The sequence below is a fragment of the Malania oleifera genome, chromosome 10 (assembly GCF_029873635.1).
Source record: "Malania oleifera isolate guangnan ecotype guangnan chromosome 10, ASM2987363v1, whole genome shotgun sequence".
In the NCBI taxonomy this organism is placed as follows: Eukaryota; Viridiplantae; Streptophyta; class Magnoliopsida; order Santalales; family Ximeniaceae; genus Malania; species Malania oleifera.
The window spans coordinates 68,565,551-68,588,094 of record NC_080426.1 but is presented as its reverse complement, the minus strand read 5'-3'; positions in this window follow the sequence as shown (position 1 = coordinate 68,588,094).

The window sequence follows — 22,544 nt, the reverse complement described above, 5'->3', positions numbered from 1 at the left end:
ATTAAGTTCTTATATTACCAAAGTGTTGTGTGTATTAATTTTGGTTTGGTTGTTTACTTTCAAATTGTGATTGATTGGTTTGGTTGAATGATTACTTGGATGATTGATTACTTAGATGGTTGAATGATTGTTTGGTTAAATATTGAATTAAGAAATAAGCTTTTGCTGAAAGTTTAAAAAATCAACAACAAGTTAAGAATTCATTAAAAAGACTTAAAAGAAGTTAATACTTCTTAAAGGGAATTAAAAGAAAGTCTTAAAATCCAATTCACCCCTCCCCCCCTCTTGGGACTACACCTTGCTTTTTATCAGGGTTCGGCTAATACTACTTACATCCCCGCCTCAAGCTTATAAGCAAGAGGATTCACTAAATTTGCTCACTTGTGGGTGGAGCGACACCGTTGACAACCTCCCTCTCCTTACTAAGCATGGGAATACCCCAGGTCAGATTAACAGGGCTAATCCCAACCTTAACAACGCCTTAACAGGATGGTGCACCTAGTTCTCTTAATCGGGTCTGAACCAATCTGATGCTCTCCTAACCGAGGCAGAGCGATTCGGGACTATTCACAAGGCGAGTCTCCCTCTTTCGACCACCCATTGAGAATACAAACCGATAATCAATAAAATATTTTCATAAAACAAAAGAATGCTTCTATACTAAGCAGATGTGTACAACAATAAGCACCAATGCACTCACATATGATATGAAATCAAGTTCAATCTGAGAATAGGATTTTCACAAAAATAATCTTTGAATAAAAATGTGTATAATGAGTGCTCAACAATTTTATGCCTAGATGAAAATTTTTCTCCAAAAATATTTTCTAAATGAAGTGCTGGAGAATCTAGGGTTTAACTTTCAAACGATTTTGCACAATAAAGATGAGCATTTAAAATCTATGTGCAAAAAGGTTTCCAAACAAGAATGTATTTATCCAAAAATATTTATCAAGGAAATATGTGGAGAAACCACTAAGTTTACTCTAAAAAAGATTTTTCAAGGAAGAGAGGAAATAAGAGTACTTGTGCTTTGAATAAAGAAGTAAATGCCCAAAATTATAACTCCCTAAAAATCCCCCAAAAGCAAAGAACTTGCTAATGAAGAGTGTAAAGGATATAATCCAAGCTCTCTTGAAAATGATTTTGAATCGAATGAAAATAAGAGAGTATAAAGGATAAATCTTTTGAAGATGAAAAATGATAAAAATGTTTAGGAGAATTATCCAGCTAAACATCTTGCTAATTATAAGTTATGAGGGGGTACATATAGGCATTGGTCAAAATATGATCGTTGAGGGACACGCTCAGTATTTTGGAAAAGTTTAATTAAAAAATAATGACATTTTAACCCTTAAAAAAATTTTCCAACCCGAGAGGTTCAGTTGACCATGGTCAAGGTTCGGTCGACCACTTTTATAAGTTTGGTCGACCGTGGAAATTTTAAACTATAGGTTTGGTCAACCATCTTAGGGCGATTTTGAACTCTTTGTGGGTTCGGTTAACCAAGAAAAAGGTCGGTTGATCATTCAAGAGGTTTGGTCAACCAAGACAATTTCGAACTACAAGGTTTGGTCGACCAAGTAGTTGGGGGTGATAGTCCTTTATGGTTCAGTCGTCCGAGGTAGGTGCATTCAATTCAGAACAGTCGACTGAAGGAAATCAAAATGTTGAATTTAGACCAATTCGGTCGACCAAGCCAATTTGTGCATGGTGGGTTCAGTTGACCGAGCCAAGTCAAACTTTGACTATGGGCTTTGAGTGTGCGTGGTCGACCAAGGGCTAAAACACATAAACTGGTTGGTTGACTGAGGCTTTTAATTAAGCCTAAAAACGCAATGTTGGTAGACCGACTTTTGCCTCATTTTTTAAACCTAAATTTATTTGAAAGACCTGGATGACTTTGGCATTTTTAGAAAAAGGTTTTTAGTGAAAAATGTTGGTCCCTAGGGTCTTTCTATCATCAATTTGAGCTTATCAATCACATCATGCATGCCATGCAATTATTATAGACCACAAACTAAATACACGTACAATTTAAAGCCAAATAATTTCATCAATCTTATTTTGCTCTTCTTGTTCTTTATGGAATCCGCCAAGTGAATGTGTTCTTTGTATTAGTACGGCTTCCATTTCTTCTTACCTCATGTGTGTGTTGTATTGTAAACTTGTTCACAAGCTAGATGCACACATAAGATCCCTGTATTTCGTCAACATCAAAATAGAGATCAGACTCAAAAAGTCAACAGTATTAGTGATGGTTTTTGTTGACTTTGGTGTATTTCCAAAAGGGGGTGAATTGGGTATTTAAAATTTTTACCTAAGTTTGACCAAACATTTGCAGTATTATACAAGCTAGAGTCTGTCTATGTAATCCAAAATGCGTAGATAATTATAATATGCGGAAATTTAAATCATGCACGTCATTCACACAACAACATACACGTGCAGGAATATAAATTGCATAAATATAAACTGACACACGATATATTATCGAGCTTCAGCCAACTGTGCTTACATCCCCACCTCTAGCTCGCAAGTCCGAGGATTCCAATAATGCTCACTTAACGAGTGGAGCAGCACCGTTTACAACTAGGTCAATTAACGGGATTGACCTCAACCTACAACCGCACCTTACTAGGATGGTGCACCTACCTTTTCTAGCTAAGTCTAAGCCAATCCGGGACTATTTACCATGGCTAGTCTCCCTCTTCAGGCCCACGCCTGGAATACAATGAATATAAAATTTACGTACAAACAAATGTGCTTCTTACACTAAGCAGATATGTACCAATATGTTCAACCAAATAATGCACTCACATATGATAGGATTTATGCTCAAGTGAGATCTTGAAAATTTAATTCAAGACCATATATTCAGCAAGTGAATATTCAAGGTTACCTCAAAAACCCTAATCAAGTATCACACAAATATTTTATCAAATATAATCACAATAGATACTTAAGGTTTAAGCTTGCAAAATATTTAGCAAACAAAATATGCAAGCTCTCAAGTCTTGCAATTTGAATGCCAGTACTAGGAAGCTAAAAACAAGTTATTTCCAATCAAATATTTATATGCGAAATATTGTGGGAATAAACAATCAAGAAAAATTCTCAAAATGGGTTTTTCAAATATATATGAATGTGTGAGAGTAATGCCCAGAAAATGATTTGAAATGATGCACAATACCACAAACAAATCTTCCTACACCTTGCAATTGATTTGCAAGTTAGGAGAACATAGGGGAAAAAAAAAAAACTCCCTTTTTCAAAATGATATTTGCTAATAAATATGTAAGAGAGTGTATAAAAATATGTTTGAAATATTAAGTATATAGCAAAAGGAGTATAAAATATTTGAGAGGATTTTTGCTAATGATTTTTTCTAATCTCATGCTTATCAAGGCAAATGAGGGGGTATTTATAGATATCCCTCAAATTTTGATTGTTGGGGACTTATTGGGTATTTTGAAAAAATTTTAATGATATTTAAAGTAAATTAACCTTGATTTACTACGGTAAAAATTTCATCAACCTGAGAGATTTGGTCGATAAGATTCAAGGTTCGGTCGACCGAGTGTCGAGGTTTGGTCGATCGGGAGAAATTTAAACTAGAAGGATGGTCAACTGTACTTGAGGATTTCAAAGGCGATTTTCCAAATCCGTGCGATTCAGTCGACTGGGTCATTTTGAACTAGAAGGTTTGGTCGATTGGGCGGTTGGCATTTCCCACTTGGGGGTTCGGTTGATGAGGGCGTTGCCTATATAATCTTGGTTGGTCGAACGAGCAGTCAACTTGTTGACCTTGCATGGTTAGGTCGACCAGGGCTTGCCTATATACTTCTGGTCGGTTGACCAAGCGATCAACTTGTTCACCCAATAGGGGTTCGGTCGACCGAGGATCTCAGCGTAATTGAGTTCGATCGACCGAACATGCCATCCTTGGGCATTTTGGTCCTTTTCTCTTTAAAAAGTTGTCCCTATTCTTATGATGATTAACTTAATTTTAATAGAGCACTCATTATGCATGCATAAGGGACCTAAGGCCTATCTAGGTCTTTTTGAGAGTTAATCCCTAAGGTCCTGTGGTTCCCTATGGTCAGTTTATGGTCATGTTAAGCATAAATACCTATTATGCATGTGATGCAGTTATTACAAATCATAAATTATTACAAACCAAATAATGAAACAAAAATACGTATACAATTAAAAAAAAATATCTTCTTCTTTTGCTATTCCGTCTTCCGTGAAAAATGCCAATTGATGTGAGCTTTAAGGTCTTCTAGCTTCTACCATCCTTTCCCTTATGTGTGCACTAATATATCAAGCCTCTTCAAACACTGGATACACACATAAGAAACTCGAAGTTTGTCATTATCAAAATCAGGGATCAGACTCAAAAAGTCAACAGTTTTTAAAACCATTACTAATACTTTCATAACTAAAAACCCATTTTCCCGCTCAAACTATCGCAGGAAAATATTAGCAATGAATTTTCGGATATTAGTGAGGAAAATTTTTATCACTCCTAATAGACTATTATTGATGGAACTGGTTTTTATAAACTGAAATTAAGAATAGCTTCCCAAGAGGGGGGGTGAATTGGATTCTTTTTTATTTTAATAATTTTTGAGCTTTTGCTTATGATACCAAGAAAAGCACAATTGATAATCTCACTTGAAAATACTAAAATTTAAATTCACAAGCCAATCAATGAAACCAAAACAATTCAACCACTCAACCAAGAATATTAATACTTTTGTTAATTTCCCTGTGATTGTTTACCACCTTCTTTGAGTAACCTCTTTGTATGCACTTCTCTTGATTAAGATTTCCGCAGATTAACCAACGTACTCACTTTTGAGTTTCCGCAAACGGTTAATTAAAATGTACTTTCTAAATATCAAGAGTCTTTGTTTATGTCTGACTTTTAAAACCTGCAACCTGCACTTTAAATCATATAACAGTAGCAAGTACAGAAAATAGAAAGTGAAGAAGAGAGAAAGAACACAAGGTTTTTACGAGGTTCGGCTTCAGCACAGCCTACGTCCTCGCCCTTGGCAAAATACCGAAGGGTTCCACTATAGCAGTTCCGTTACTGGGTGTAGAACAACGCCTGTTTACAATCACTCCTTGACCAAGGCTAGAGCTCGCCTTCTCCAAATAATATACCCTTGTTTAGCCAACGATCCAACAGCCTGGAATCATCCAAAATCTACAAGAGAGATATAAAAAAGATGGTGTACAAGAGATGCTCACACAAAAAGCAGATTAGTACAAATTGAAACTATGTACTTCAAAAGATAAATATCAAGAAATAAATACACTTTTGAAGCTTAACAAGGATTTCACCAAATTCCTTTTTCTCCAGATGAGAAATCAGTAATCTTTCTTTAGGAATTGATGAGCAAGAGTATCAGAATCAGAATACTTTCAGCTTGCAATAGATTGATCAAGATGAGGATTTTGAGAGCAAGAGAGAGCTTGAGAGATTTTCAATTCTTGGTGTGTTTTTGATTTACAAGAACCATGTATTTATAGGCTTCCAAGCAAGTTTCCTTGCTGCAAGAGTTTCCTTAGAGAGCTTCCCAAGTTGTTAGAAAATTTAGGGTTCAAACGACTATAATTTAAAAATAATTTTTTTTTTTAAATTTGTGCGTTGAATAGTGTTCAGATGTCTGAGGATTAGAGGTCAGATGTCTGAAGTTCCTAAAACCGTTTAAAAATTGAACTAGATACAAGGCCAGATGTCTAAAGAGAAGATTCACACGTCTGAACTGCTACTGCCTATTTCTGTTTTGATCCATTAAATCTTCAGACGTCTGCACTTAATCTTCAGATGTCTGAACATGAATTTCAATCATCTGAAGTTGCCACTTCAGATATCTGAACTGAAAAGTTCAGTCATCTAATCTGCCAAGAACCTGTTTTAGAAAATATTTTTCTTTAAAAATTGATTTGCTCTCTTATGATTTTTGCAAAAGTTATTTCATAAATCTTAAATAGGTCTTTAAGACTTCATAATCTCTTGGAAGAGCTTCAAAACATATTTCAAACGATATTTAACTTTTAAAATACTTACACTCTATTTCCTAAAACTTTGTATGCCAAACTTGACATCTTCCTCAATCTTTGCTTTTGAAGTTCTTTGCTTGAGCTGCAAATGTCTGAGTTTCTCTTTGGATCATTGAATAGTTGTCCCATACTTGATTCATACTTGATCTTCACTTGAACCACACTTGATCTTTTCTTGAACCATACTTGAGCTTTACGCGAACCATACTTGAACTTTACTTGAACCATACTTGATCCATATTTCCTGAAACACAAAAACTCAACCTTTCTAAGTTAAATAGTCCTTTTTTTGTTATCACCAGAACCAATTGAAAGACCTTGTTAGGCTAACAATCTCCCCCTTTTTGATGATGAAAAACAAGGAGTAAAGATAAAGGTTTTATGTGAAATGAAGTACTCCCCCTTACTATATTAATAAGCAAGCCATAAAAAAAATGAAGTACTCCCCCTTACTATAAGCCATAGAAAATTCATCATGTGTTCCATATATGTTGCAAGCCATAGAAAGTTCATCATTTATCCATGTCAATTTAAGTTCACATGTGTCCATATATGTTAAGGTCAGTTTAAGTTCACATGTGTCATATATTCATCCATTCATTTAATAGCCATGTTAGTTCATATGAAAAAGATTCATTTATTCACATGTGATTCATGAAGTTCTTTCATTTGTTTACATGTGGTTCATCAAGTTCTCATATAATCCAAGTTCTCATGTAGTTCATCAATTTTTATTTATTTTATCTTTACTAAGCACCACTTTCTCCCCCTTTGTCATTAGTCAAAAAGAGTAACAAGATTTATGAAAAACCATCAAAAAGTCATTCTTATAATCAAAAGGTAATCAGTACAAGAGGCAGTACATAGAAGTTGCATGTGTTTCCATACAAAAACAGAAATGTAACACAGAAAGCTGCATTGTATCATGATTACATACATCAAAGATACATGAGTCTTGATGCTTTACGACAAACAAAAAATTCAAAGTGTCCTAAAATAGGTAGTTTCTAACTATCCTGTTCTTCTTCTTTAGAACCATCTCCTTATTCTTCTTCTCCTTCTTCTTCTTCTTCTTCTTCTTCTTGGGTTCCTTCTTCTTCAGTATTCCCTTCATCTCCTTCTTCTTTAGAATTTCCTTCTTTTTTTGCAGAGTCATTATCATCATCATCATCTCCACTCTAAGGAGCAGAGCTAATGTCCATGGGATCACTTCCCTTGGAAGATTTTGCATGATATTGTTCTATATGAGTGACTCGATTATCAAGTAATGTGACTTTTTCTTTAATGTTCTGAAGTCCAGTGCGTACTTCAGATGAAAAGTTTAAGAAATCTTTTTGAAAGGATAAGAACCATGAAGGTGTGTCTTGAGATGAGCCAAGGTCTTGTGTAGAAGAAGATTGTGCGGCTTTTGATATTAGTGCAGAGGCTGAGGCTGAGGCTGAGGCTGAAGCTGCTGCAAAGGCAGGTGGTGCATGTGTAGTCCTTCCTATTTTCAAGTACCATCCTGAACTTCCCTTGTCATACCCCATCTTCTTGAGAGAAGTCTCATTGAAAAGATCATATCGAGTTCTTTTTATGAAAAATTAAGAGATATTGGTAACATTAAGATGAGTAAAGAGAAGAGTAAGAATTCCTCCATAAGGAAGAATAACTCGATTAGATTCCAGCTTGGTCCATATCCACCTAACGATTAAACTAGCCAAGTCTAGTGTCTTTCCTTTAAGTAGACACCAAAGAACAAAGCATTCAATATAAGAAAGATGATCAAAATAGTCTTGTTTTGGTATGATATTGTTTGAAACAAGTTTATGGAGAATCTGGCCTTTTAAGTTCAGTTGCTTGTATAGCGGAGGATGTGCAAAATAGATAGGTTCATTTTCCATGATCAGTGGAAGAAAAGCTTCAGGAGTGAATCCTTGTTCTAGGATCCAAGATTGAGCAAACATAGGACAATTAAAATCTCCTAGAGTAATTTTGAAAACGGGAGACAATATTTAAGAATTCAGCAAAATTTTCTTTCCTTTAACTTCCGAGGAAAAAATCCCATTTTCATATATCATATTTGTATAGAAAATTTGAAAAGATGAGGAAAACAACCTTTGGGTTGTTGAGTGATGAAATCAAGCCAACCAATATCATGAAATAATGAAAGGATATCTGGAAACTCAGTAGTGAAGAATGATACATCCAGAATTTTACCTATGATTGGTTCTACAGAACTCAGTTAATTTCGATAACGAATTCGAGCTCGAGGGGCAACCAATCATTTGTCAATATTTTGAGCATCGTTCCCCAATAAAGAACCCTTGTTTGCAATCTACTTGATTTGAGGCATGAAGATATGAGATTTTGGATGCCCTAGGTTTCGTGGGGTGAATCCTTGTAGAGTAGAAGCTTTAGATTAAAGTGAGGATGGGAGAAGATGAAGAAAGAGGTGTTCGGATGAGTGAAGCAGCCAACTTCAGAAGTCTGAATTTAGGGTTTAGTACGCTAATAGTATTTAAACCCCACGACTTCAGATGTCTGAAGATTATCTTCAGATGTCTGAAGTTTTTAAAGTCTGGAATTTGAAAAGTCAGTAGACGCTCAGACATCTGAAGTCCCAGGTTCAGTTATCTAAACCTGTCTGCTACAGTGCTCAGACGTCTGGGGTGTGAAGTTCAGACATCTAAAGTGCATTAATTTTTTAAAATTTCACTTCTAATATACTTCTCTGCTATGGATTAGCCCAAGTTCTCTCCTTATATGTATAAATCTTTCTTCACTTAGAGGTTTTGTAAATATGTCAGCCCATTGATCACTTGTATTTATAAATTAAAGAATTATATCCTCTTTTTGAACATGATCTCTTAAAAAATGATGTCTTATGTCTATATGCTTAGTTCTTGAATGTGAAATTGGATTTTTCGATATATTTATAGCACTTGTGTTATCACACTTTATTGGTATTGTTTTATACTCTAGATTGAAATCTTTTAATTGTTGTTTCATATATAAGATTTGTGCACAACAACTTCCCGCTGCCACATATTCAACTTCGGCGGTTGATAAGGCTATAGAGTTTTGTTTCTTTGAGAACCATGACACTAACGAATGTCCTAGAAAGTGACATGTGTCACTTGTACTTTTTCTATCAATCTTACATCCAGCGTAATCAACATCGGAGTAACTTATCATATTAAAATCAATATCCTTTGGATACCATAAAACTAGATCAAGTGATCCTACCAAGTACCTAAGAATTCTCTTAACGACTGTTAAGTGGGATTCCTTGGGTGCTGATTGAAATCTAGCACACATACACACACTAAACATAATATCAGGCCTACTAGTAGTTAAATATAGTAAACTACCAATAATTCCTCTATAGTGTGTTATGTCTACTTGTTTTCCTTTTTCATCTTTGTCAAGACTTGTGGTTGTACTCATAGGAGTTCCTATGGGTTTACTTTGTTCCTTATCAAACTTTTTGAGCATATCCTTGATGTACTTAGTTTGATTTATGAAAGTTCTATTTTTAGCTTGTTCTATTTTTAATCCTAGAAAATAATTTAGCTCCCCCATCATACTCATTTCAAATTTTTTTTGCATACATGTGGCAAATTCCTTGCATAGATCTTCATTTGTAGCTCCAAATATAATATTGTCCACATATATTTGAACTATTAGCATATCTTTGTTTTTGGATTTAATGAATAAAGTAATGTCAACCGTTCCTCTTGTAAATTCATTTTTAAGTAAAAATTTACTTAACCTCTCATACCAAACTCTTGGAACTTGTTTCAAACCATAAAGGGTTTTTGTCAATTTGAATACATGGTTTGAATTTTTGGAATTTTCAAAACCTGGAGGTTGTTTGACATACACTTCTTCATTTATATATCCATTTAAGAATGCACTCTTTACATCCATTTGATATAACTTAAAATCCTTATGGGTTGCATAAGCTAAAAGCATCCTAATTGCTTCCATCCTTGCCACAGGAGCAAAGGTTTCATCATAATCAATTCCTTCTTCTTGATTATACCCTTGTGCTACTAGCCTAACTTTATTTCTTACAACTACTCCATTTGCATCCTTCGTATTTCTAAACACCCATTTAGTTCCTCTGATTGATTTATCTTTGGGTTTAGGTATAAGATCCCACACTTGACTTCTTTCAAATTGATTTAGTTCCTCTTGCATAGCTATAATCCAAGAATCATCATTTAAAGCATCTTCAATGTTTTTGGGTTCATCTTGGGATAAAAAGGCATAATGATTGCAAATATTTTTTGGTGAGGCTCTAGTGGTTATTCCTTTTGATGTTTCACCAAGAATTTGTTCTTTTGGGTGATTTTTATCATATTTGCATTCTTTAGGAAGTTTCACATTTTCTGTAAAGTTTTTTTTACCTTTGCTAAAGTTATAGATAATCTTTTCTTTATCTTCAACTGCCTTTTTGAGTTCATTATTTCTAGATCCTTTTTATTTAAGTTATCTTTATGAGTTTTTCCTAACTCTTGTGTTGCTATATTTATCTCTTCTTCCAACTTCTTAATATGGGAATTTTTTTCTTCTTCAATAGTTTTGAATGATTCAAGTTGTTTCACAAGTTCTTTATTTTGATCTTTCAAAGTTATATTTCTCTTAGAAATTTTTATAAATCTTTTATGTAGTGAGAATAACTCAGCTTGTAATTCCTTATAAGAAAGCAAGCTATCACATGACTCATCACAAGACTCATTTTGAGATTTGGTTGAAGAGTAGTAAGAATTTACCTCTTCGTCATTTGCCATGAAGCATATATTTGTCATCTCTTGTTCACTTGTTTTGATTTCAGTTTCGTTGGAGCTTGAGTCATCCCAAGTAGCCTTCATAGCTTCCTTCTTTTTCTTCTTGTCTTTCTTGAACAACGGGTAGTCCGGTTTGATATGCCCTGGTTTTTTGCAATGATAACAAATTGGTGGTTCATTCTTACCTTTATTTTCTTTCCTACTTGTCTCTCCTTTTTCGATTTTCTTTTTATTAAACTTTCTAGGAAACCTTTTATTTCTTTTATAGAATTTTCCTAGTCTCTTGGTAATGAATGCCAATTCATCTTGATCTAAGTCACTTGTTTCACTTTCTTCTTCACTAGTGTTGTGGTTAGATGCTTTTAGTGCTATAGATCTTTTATGCTTTAGTTCAGGATTCCTTTCTTTCAAGGTCATTTCATAGGTGAGAAGTGAGCCTATAAGTTCATCCAAAGAAGTAGTCTTGAGATTTCTACCTTCCGTGATAGATGTAGCCTTTGGTTCCCAAATAGAGGGAAGGCCTCTTAGAAATTTTCTCATCATTTCATAGGTAGTATAGGTTTTTCCTAAGGCGCTTAAGGAGTTTATTATGTGGGTAAATCTGGTGTACATGCTTGATATTGTTTCATCAGAATTCATCTTGAATGCTTCGTATTCGCTTATTAACATGTCTATCCTATTATCTCTAACATCAACGGTTCCTTCATAAGTTACTTCTAGTTTGTCCCAAATCTCCTTAGCTGTTTTGCAAGCTATGAATCGGTTAAATTCATTAGCATCTAATGCATAATATAACGCATTTATAGCACTTGCATTTATTTGAAGCATTTTATAATCTGAGTCAATCATATCTTTCTTTTCTTTTGGAATATGTTTTCCATCAACTATCTTAGTGGGGATAAGATTTCCATCCATAACGACTTCCCATGCTTTCCAATCCATGTGTTGGAGATATATTTCCATTCTCTTTTTCCAAAAGGTATAATTGTGTCCACAAAAGATTGGTGGACGGGTTGAGGATTGGCCTTCACCGAAGGGCGCTACTCCAATGCTTGCCATTAGATCTTTTTATAGTTTCTTGTTAGGAATTTCTATAACTAGGCTCTGATACCAATTGAAATTAAGAATGGCTTCCCAAGAGGGGGGTGAATTGGATTCTTTTTTATTTTAATAATTTTTGAGCTTTTGCTTATGATACCAAGAAAAACACAATTGATAATAACACTTGAAAATACTGAAATTTAAATTCACAAGCCAATCAATGAAAACAAAACAATTCAACCACTCAACCAAGAATATTAATACTTTTGTTAATTTCCCTGTGATTGTTTACCACCTTCTTTGAGTAACCTCTTTGTATGCACTTCTCTTGATCAAGATTTCGGCAGATTAACCAGCGTACTCGCTTTTGAGTTTTCGCAAACGGTTAATTAAAACGTACTTTCTAAATATCAAGAGTTTTTGTTTATGTCTGACTTTTAAAACCTGCAACCTGCACTTTAAATCATATAATAGCAGCAAGTACAGAAAATAGAAGGTGAAGAAGAGAGAAAGAACACAAGGTTTTTACGAGGTTTGGCTTCAACACAGCCTACATCCTCGCCCTTGGCAAAATACCGAAGGGTTCCACTATAGCAGTTCTATTACTGGGTAGAACAATGCCTATTTACAATCACTCCTTCACCAAGGCTAGAGCCCGCCTTCTCCAAACAATATACCCTTGTTTAGCCAATGATCCAACAGCCTGGAATCGTCCAAAATCTACAATAGAGATATCAAAAAGATGGGGTACAAGAGATGCTCACACAAAGAGCAGATTAGTACAAATTGAAACTATGTACTTCAAAAGATAAATATCAAGAAAGAAATACACTTTTGAAGCTTAACAAGGATTTCACCAAATTCCTTTTCTCCAGATGAGAAATCAGTAATCTTTCTTCAGAATTGAGGAGCAAGAGTATCAGAATCACAATACTTTCAACTTGCAAGAGATTGATCAAGATGAGGATTTTGAGAGCAAGAGAGCTTGTGAGATTTTCAATGCTTGGTGTGTTTTTGATTTACAAGAACCATGTATTTATAGGCTTCCAAGCAAGTTTCCTTGTTGCAAGAGTTTCCTTAAAGAGTTTCCCAAGTTATTAGAAAATTTGGGGTCCAAACGGCTATAATTTAAAAAATAAAATTTTTAAAAAATTTGCTCGTTGAATAGTGTTCAGATGTCTAAGGATTAGAGGTCAGATGTTGGAAGTTCCTAGAACTCTTTAAAAATTGAACTAGATATAGGGTCAGATGTCTGAAGAGAAGGTTCAGACGTCTGAGGTGCCAAGTTCAGATGTTTGAAGTTGCAAGTTCAGACGTCTGAACTGCTACTACCTATTTCTGTTTTGATCCATAAAATCTTCAGACGCCTGCACTTAATCTTCAGATGTCTGAAGTAATTCTTCAGATGTCTGAACATGAAGTTCAGTTATCTAATCTGCCAAGAACCTGTTTTAGAAAATATTTTTCTTTAAAAATTGATTTGCTCTCTTATGATTTTTACAAAAGTTATTTCATAAATCTTAAATAAGTCTTCAAGACTTCATAATCTCTTGGAAGAGCTTCAAAACATATTTCAAACGATATTTAACTTTTAAAATACTTACACTATATTTCCTAAAACTTTGTATGCCAAACTTGACATCTTCCTTAATCTTTGCTTTTGATGTTCTTTGCTTGAGCTGCAAATATCTGAGTTTCTCTTTGGGTCATTGAATAGTTGTCCCATACTTGATTCATACTTGATCTTCACTTGAACCACACTTGATCTTTTCTTGAACCATACTTGAGCTTTACTTGAACCATACTTGAACTTTACTTGAACCATACTTGATCTATATTTCCTGAAACACAAAAACTCAACCTTTCCAAGTTAAATAGTCCTTTGTTTGTTATCACCAAAACCAATTGAAAGACCTTGTTAGGCCAACATAAATCGTCACTAATATTCTTGACCTTTAATTTAATATTATTTTTAAAAATACATAAATTTAAATTAAATTGCGAAATTCATATTACCAAGCACTAACTAACTTATTTAAATTTAAATTGTGCAAACATATGTGAAAGATGGGCCTCTTGGGAAAGACCAATTTGTGGGCTTGGAAGTATTTGTTGATAGAACATTGCTGGCCTGCAAGCCATATATCTATCGAAATCCAAGTGGGTCACGTGTCTGTTAAAAAATTTTGGGTATCGGTTTAGACCTATTCAAAATCAAACAATAATGAACCCAGTCCAATCAATCCCAAGGCATCTCTACAAGTGAACGTAAGTTTGACCTTTGGACGAGCCATGACCAAATAGTAGGGCTGCAAATGAGTTAAGCTGCTCATGAGCTTCTTGATTTGATAATGACTTGCTCAAGCTTTTTTATCAAATTAAACGAGTGAAACTTGAAGTCAAATTTTGAGGTCATCAATTAAATAAGCTGAGTTTGAGTTAGTCTTATTAGGCTCACAGGTTGGCTCGTTTATCAATTTGTTTACACACTTGCTCAAGCTTTTTTATCAAATTAAACGAGTGAAACTTGAAGTCATCAATTAAATAAGCCGAGTTTGAGTTAGTCTTATTAGGCTTGCAGGCTGACTCGTTTATCAGTTTGTTTACACACTCGTTTTCCCATTACTTAGAAAAAGTGAGTCATCGATTCAGGTACAAGATGCTATCATTACCTCCTAGACAATTAGACATCAAACTATAATCACAACGACCCAATTGCAAGAGCGAAACTCTACCAACTGAGCTATATCCCACCAAGCCAAGTGAAGCATGCATGAAGGAGTCAAATGCTTCTTCTATTCTTCTCCTCGCCACAACTCAACTCGGTTTGGTTCGTTGTAGTCTTAGGACTACACTTTCACCATGATTGCAAAAAAAGAAAAAAGAAAATAATAATAATAATAAATATAAATAATAATTAAAAAAATAAAGAAATAAAAAAATACAACTAGAAATACTAGCTTATTCCTTGTGAAATGTCGAGTTTACCCTTTAAAGGCCCACAACTTAAAGCCAATGTCTCAATTGTTCAATGGACTTTGTCCATTCCAGATATACAATAGAGTATAATGTCTCAGTTGCACAATGATCAGGGTGAATAATACCTTTAAAATAGTTCGATAGTTTGGCCTTAGAATTTAATCATGCACATTATTTTAGACATTTAAACTTCTAATTTTGAAACACAACAAAGGTGTCCAATTTGGTTCTGAAAATTAAAATACAAGGAAAATTTAAGGACATCTATTATCAATATAATAAATTATTAAAAAAAAATTAAAAAATTAAAAAAAAAAAAAAAAAAAAAAAAACAGCAATACGTTTGGTTAAAATTTATAACATTAAAATAAACTAAAAGCTTAAGCAAAAAAAAAAAAACTTATTTTTGTCTTTAAATCAACTAAAATGTAAAAAAATATTATTTAAATAATAAAATGCATGACAATCTCAATTAAAAATATTATGGTAAAAATTATTATAATTATTTTACTTAATTGCTTATATTTTAAAATTCATTTTACAATAACAATCTTATTGTAAATGACAATTCAAAAATAGTAAAAATATATTCTAATTGGCATTTATCATTTTATAAATTGTAAAAAAATTTATGAATATTTTTATTTAAATTGTATTTAGATTCATATGATCATTTTATTTTAATTTTAATTAAAAAATATATAAAATAAATTATTGAATCTTTTGTGACGATTTTTAAGAAAACCCTATTACCTCGCGCTGATTCCCCTAAAATTTTCCCATTTCCCCCTAAATTTGCCTCCTCCTCCTTGTGTTGTTCCCTCCTGCCACCACTACCGCTGCAATCCCACAACCATTTGGACCGCTGCCGCAAGCAACTGCCACTCCCAAGTGATGTGCTATGCTCCCCCCCCCCCCCCGGCATCTCTTTTACTCTGTGTGTGTGTGTGTGTGTGTGTGTGTGACTGACTGTGTGCATGTGTATCAGTGTGTGTCTGTGTTCTTTCTCTGTGGGGGCATGTGGCTGGAGTTATTTTGATTGTCTTCTCTTGATTTATTTGATTTTCTAATGATAAAAATTGTTTGTTATGTGTTGGCCTACACCACTTGATTTTAGGGGGTTGTGGTAGCAAGCATAAATTATTTGCAAAAGCTGCTAAGACGTTTCGGCAGTAGCTAGATGAATCTAAGGCTTTTTAGTTCAAAAGGGGAGCGAGATGGGGTTCATGAGATTCGTATCTATAGGGTTAGAAGGTTTGTGTGTTGGCTTTTCTAGGTTTCATCCCGTTTTGATAATGACAAACCAAGGCATCTAATTGTGATACTAAGACACAGGTGTTAAAATATAGCACAATAAAAAATGCAAATTGGAAAGCCATGAAGCATACACGATGATGTTATTTGACTATGAACATGGAGCTTATAAAGCCTAAGCTTGAAGACTATGGCTATGATTATGGAGCTTATGAAGTCCAAGTTTGAAGAATTAAAAGAATTTATTTCAAGTATATTGCAAAGAGGACCTATGTGAGTGCACTATCATTGATTATGTGAAGAAGCTCATAGATGACCTTAGTTAAGCCCTAGGCACTTTATATTTCATTGAAAAGAATTTCATAAATGTGCAAATATTACTTCAAAGTGTTAAAGTCATTTCTGGAATGAGAAACCCTAAAACAAGATTTTCCAAATCCCTTTCTTTTTTTTTTCTGTAGCCACCTTGATGTGCGATTTTATCTATCTGTATCTTCCCATCCTCAACAATATTTAACACAAAAGTTGTGGGATTTGTTCTTAGATTTCTATGGATACCTAGATCGCCCCTTTTGGAGTTTTCTAGCAAACGTTATGCTCCAAATACTGAAGGGTATTTCAAAAAAATCACAGCTGAAATTTCTTAGAAATTTTGGCGACCAAGTCCCCAATTCGGTCGACCAATCCCTTCGGCAAAAAGCCACAATGGCTAGAAAATGGCTAGTTTTGAATGTAATAAATTATCTTTTAACGCCCAACGGTCATAAAACGGCTAGTTAATTATCTTGCCTATAAATTCAAGTTTCTAAACTTGTTTTAGATGATGAGAAAAAGAGGGATATGCGTTTATCATACACATCCAAATTTTTTATCTTTGTTGAAAAATATTTTTAAGCACTTTACAAATTCTTTGTCTATCTTTCAAGTGCTCACATTCTAGATACTCTTTGAGCTTCACTCATAATCTATTGAGAGTGTATTAGTGTGATATTTTCTTGTACTTATCCACTCAAATTTGGAGCATTCTTTATACATCATTTTTATTGATTCCACATTGTAAAGGCTTCTACTCCTATTGAAGGAAGAGGCATCTTCGCCTATTAAAGGAGAGAGATGACTCTGCCTGGTGAAAGAGAGAGGTGACTCCGCCTATTGAAGTTACCTCTCTCCTTCACTAGGCGACTCTACCTATTGAAGGTGAGGTGCAACTTTGCCTAAGTAAAGTAGATAGGCATCTCCGCCTAGTGAAGGAGAGAGGTAGCTCCACTTATTGAAGGAGGGATTGTATAGGGTTCTCCACCAACTAAAAGAGAGAGGTTTTCTCCCCTTATTGAAGAAGTACATAGTGGAATCATCAAGTAGGTTGCTTAAGGCAAGGACGTAGGCAAGGATTGTTGAACCTTGTAAAAATATGGGTTTTATTCTCTCTTCCCTAATCTCTTTAAATTAGGCACACTTATTGAAATTAGGATGTATTCCCAGGAGGGGGGGGGGTGAATTGGGTTATCTAAAAAATATTTGTAGAATTATTATTTACTTTAACCCTTAATTATTTCACACTTAAATAATATTCACGACCAATATATTATTATGCAGTATCCAAACTATATCAATCAGAAGTTCTTAGATAGGATCACTAATATATATATGAAATCTACAATTATACTATAAGATTAAATTTCAATTTACTCAACTAAAAAATTTACTAGATTTCTATTTTAGTAATACTTAATGATGTTTTCAAAAACAATTTTAGTAGTGAAGTAGGTTTATCTTTGTATATATGCTTTAATTAAGAAAACCTTTTTATCCTTAGCTTAATCACACAAGAAAAAAAGAAAAAAAGAAGAAGCTTTATACTTGTATGGATTTTCTATCTAACAACTAAATAAAAAATGCTATAGATTCTATCACAATTGAAATTTATATTCAATTAATCTCTGATATTCAGCATGTTTCTATACTTAGTAAGATTCAATATTCACCACTATTCAATATTCAACAAGATTCAATATTTACTAAGATTCGATATTCAGCACTATTCAATATTCAGCAAGATTAGATGATCATCAAGTTTCAATATTCAGCAAGTTGATAATGAAAATATAGTCAAGCATGCATGTTATATCTTGCAGAAAGTAAAAGTGTAGGGAAGAAGCTAAAAACCGTTGCTTTTACAAGGTTCGGCCGCAGCCTACGTCCTTGCCTCAAGCAACCCGTTGTGAGGATTTCCTTTCCAACTACGTTACCAGGTGAAATTACAATCTCTCTCCCTTCAAGGTGGAGTTCACCTCTCTAACTAGAATACCCTCTTGCTAGGCAACAATTCAATACCTAAACCATTAAATAATACAACAAACAACAAAAATTGCTTGCACAAGAGAAAAGCTCCTCAAATGAGCAGATTAACACATGTTATATTCAAAACAACACTTAAAATAAAAAATATAAAAGTTGAAGCTCGAAAGTATGTCACCAGAACTGCTTCAAATGTGTGAGATTCGAAAGATCAAATCAGTTCATGGAGAGTATTTGCCATGAACACAACAATAATATAACCAGAGAGTTTTTCAAAGTATGAACATGTCGTTGTCTTTCTTTTTAAATTTTCGTTGTTGTAATGTGTGATAATATGATGTTTAAATAGTGCACTAGGGTTTTAAAAAGTTTCCTTAAAGTTTTCTCCTAATTTGGAAACCAATCACACAAGATATGGAAACAAGATTAGCATTGTAACTCATTTAAACATACACATCAGTCGCCTGTCCTCGAAGGTTCAGTCATCTACGCTCCTTTAAAAGTAGCACATTATAAAAGTCAGAATGGGGTCAATCGACTGTGCTCGATAGGTTAGTCGCTTATGTCTATTCTGTTTGTATATTTTCAAAACCCGTAAACTTTCATATGATTTTCCTATCTACATTCCTAGGTCTTCATGTTGTGAAGTTTCCAATATGTCTTCTGAGTTTTATGAATATCTTCAACGAATCTTCATGTCTCACATGACTTGAACCTTCGTGTTTATCATGTCTCATAGCCCTAAGTGTGATATTCATTCAAACTCTTCAAACACATCCACTTGAAACCATAAGATCACTTAAGTCTTGAAACTCAACTTAAATGAACATGTTAAGAGACCTTGAGTTGTTATCATCAAAATGAGATTAAGCCTAGTTAGGCCAACAATCTCCCCCTTTTGAATGATGACAAGTAAGAAGCAAAAATGAGAAAGCCTTAAAAGGCTCCCCCTTACAATAAGTATACCCTTAACAAGTCATACACTCATATCAGAATATTTAAAGCATTCAAAATATCATGCTTTTAACATTCAAATCAAAGCAATTTCAAGCATTCAGAATTTTCAATCTATATCATGCTTTCAATACTCACGTCATTAAAGCCTTCAAAATTTTTAATATATATCATGCTTTTTAATACTCATATCGTTCAAGCATTCAGAATTTTGAATATATATCATGCTTTCCTTAAGAACTCCCCCTGAATATATGCTTATATGTTAATCATAAATTGAACCATAAATTCATTTTGCACAAATTTATCCATGAAACATATCATTCATATGTCAATTATGAATTCAAACATGAATTCTCATTTTGCACATATTTCTCCCCCTTTTGACATCAACAAAAAGGGTTCCTAAAGAAAATGAACATGCATTGCAACGTAGGACCAAAAATCAAAATTCAATGCACAATTTTAGTCCATAAATCAGCATGCAATTGCTCAAAACAAACATTCATCAAATATTCAGGTTTAATGCAAAAAAAAAAAAAATCAATAAAAGTAAATTCTATATGAAAAAAAGTCATGTTTAAGATACGTAAAGATTAAAAAAAAAAAGCAGTGTAAAAAGCTGTAAACAACTCAAATATTACAACTAAAAGTGTTTGAAAAGATCAGAAGGAAATCAAAACTGATCTTCACTTCCATCATCTGATGCAGTGCCTTCCTCATCATCTTCATCATCTTCATTTCTAAAGGTTGTTTCCATAGGAGCTTTGCCACGAGATGAAGAAGAACCAGAATTTTGTTGTTCAATACATCCAAGGCACTGGTCAATAGAAGTATAACTTGACTAAAGTGAAATGAAACCAGTATGCACTTCACCATATAAATCAAGCTTCTTCCCCTTTAACAGACATCACATCACAAAATAATCACGGTAGAAGACATGGTCATGTGATCCTACCCCAGATAATATATTATACGTGATGAGTTTCTGTAAGATTTGGGTCTGCAAGGTAAGCTAATAACACAATGGAGGATGACCAAACTAAGCAGAAGCTTCTGTTATAATCAATGGTAAAAATTCCTTAAGGGTAAAACCTTATGTCATTATCCAAGATGAACCAATCAGTGGACACTCAAATTCTCCGTTTTGTATCCTAAATCTAGTAGCTAAAGTTTGTGGAGTGAGAGTAAAAGATTTATCCATGATCTGAGTAGAGGTCACAGCATCTCCTTTTATCATATTTGCATAGAAAAGCTTAATAAGATTGGGATATGTTGGCCTAACATGACTTACTAATCTTATTTTGATGATAAAAAATTAAAGGTGATTTAACACGTTTTGGTGAAAGTGATGATACTTCTGGAATAAAGTTTTTTAAACTCAAGTTCAAGTAATCACAAAGCTCATTGCAAGACTACATGAAAAGGAAATGAAAGTTTAAAGGACATGAAAGCATGAATTCCAAAGATGATGTTGACCCTATGGGTCATACCCTGTTTTGATTATGACAAATGCTCTGATATTTAATTGTTGCTGAGTGTGTGTGCAGGTTTTCATTGACAATGTCATATGATAGCACTCAGAGTCCTGAAGAAAAATGAAGACCCTTATTGCCTTTAAGTGTTGTATTTGTTTCATTCAATTGGGTCTGTAATAATTATTCATTCCATGGTCTATAATAATCTGCATATCATGCATATAAGACTATAAGTTCAAGACCTTAGAATGACCTTAGGGATCACCCTTCGGTTGACCCACGCAAGATTTTTTGGGCAAGAAAAATGACCTTGGAAAGACCCTAGGTCCCAGCACTTGCACTAAGGAATGTCTCAATTATCACATATATTATCTGGGGAATCTTATGTTTTAAAATTGAACTTAAATGTGCAAAATCCTACAGATTTGGGTGACTAAACTTTGCAGTGTATTTTGCCTTGGTCGACCGAACTACTGACTAGTTAAAAAGTTGACATAGATTCACGTGACCGAACTCAAATGACTTAAGTGTCCATGGCCGACCGAACTCATGTCAGGTACTTTTCCACCAATTTGGGCACCCAAAATTTCATGTTCAAAATACCCTCGAGCAACCGAAGTGTCAAGTTTGGGCTACCGAACTTAAGAACAGGCAACCGAATCTCGAGCTTTTGGAAAATCACTTGGTTCAGCCACCCAAATATAAATTCGGGCACCCGAACATGGAAAATTTGCTTCTTCCATTGTGTTTGTTCGGGTGACTAAAAGCCTCGGGTTGGTCAATTATTACTGTGGGTAATTAAGAGTTAAATTGGGTTAATTTCTTAAAATATATTTAAAACAAATTTTAAAATACCCTTGGTGTCCCCAACGGTCATAATTTTGGCCATGTCTATATATAGGGACTCATTTGCAAGATTAAGGGGTGATTAGGGATTTAATTAGAAAATATTTTCTCTGAATTTTTGAGACCCCTTTTCATACTCCAAGCCAAAATACTCCTCCTCTTATTATTTCCTTGCAAAATCTTCTTGAGTGAGTATATCTTGAGAGATCCTACAAAGCTATAACTCTCATTAGTTTAAATTGTTTGTTGATTTTTGATTGAGAGTTTTTAGCCAAAGTCTTTCCCCTCAGTTTAACTAATAAACTCATTGTGTGGGGAAAAATTTTAGCTTGTGAGTCTTTGCACCATTATTGCAAGACTCATTAAGCTTGTCTTGTATTATGTTATTGCAAAAATTATTCGACAAGCTTTTTCTCTAAAATCTTTTGTGCTAGAACTTTTGAAAAAAATCATTTTGAGAGATTTTGATTACTCTATTTAGAAAGCTTTGAAACACCACTTGTGATTGATATATATTGATATATTATTTCAAAGATTAGATTGAGAACACACTCTTGCTATCGATTGTTTATTGACATTAGATTGAGTGTGAATACACGTAATGCACTGAGCTTATAGTTCCTATATTATTGATGTGCATTACTTGATTGATACTGGTACAAATCTTTTTGTTGGAGCATACACTTTGTACACTGTTTGTATTGTATTCAATGATTGTATTCCAAGCGTGGTTCGGAAGAGGGAGACTAGCCCTGTTGAATAGTCTCATATTGGCTTAGACCCGGTTAGGAAAGTTAGGTGCACCATCCTGGTAAGGTGCGGTTGTAGGTTGAGTTTAGCA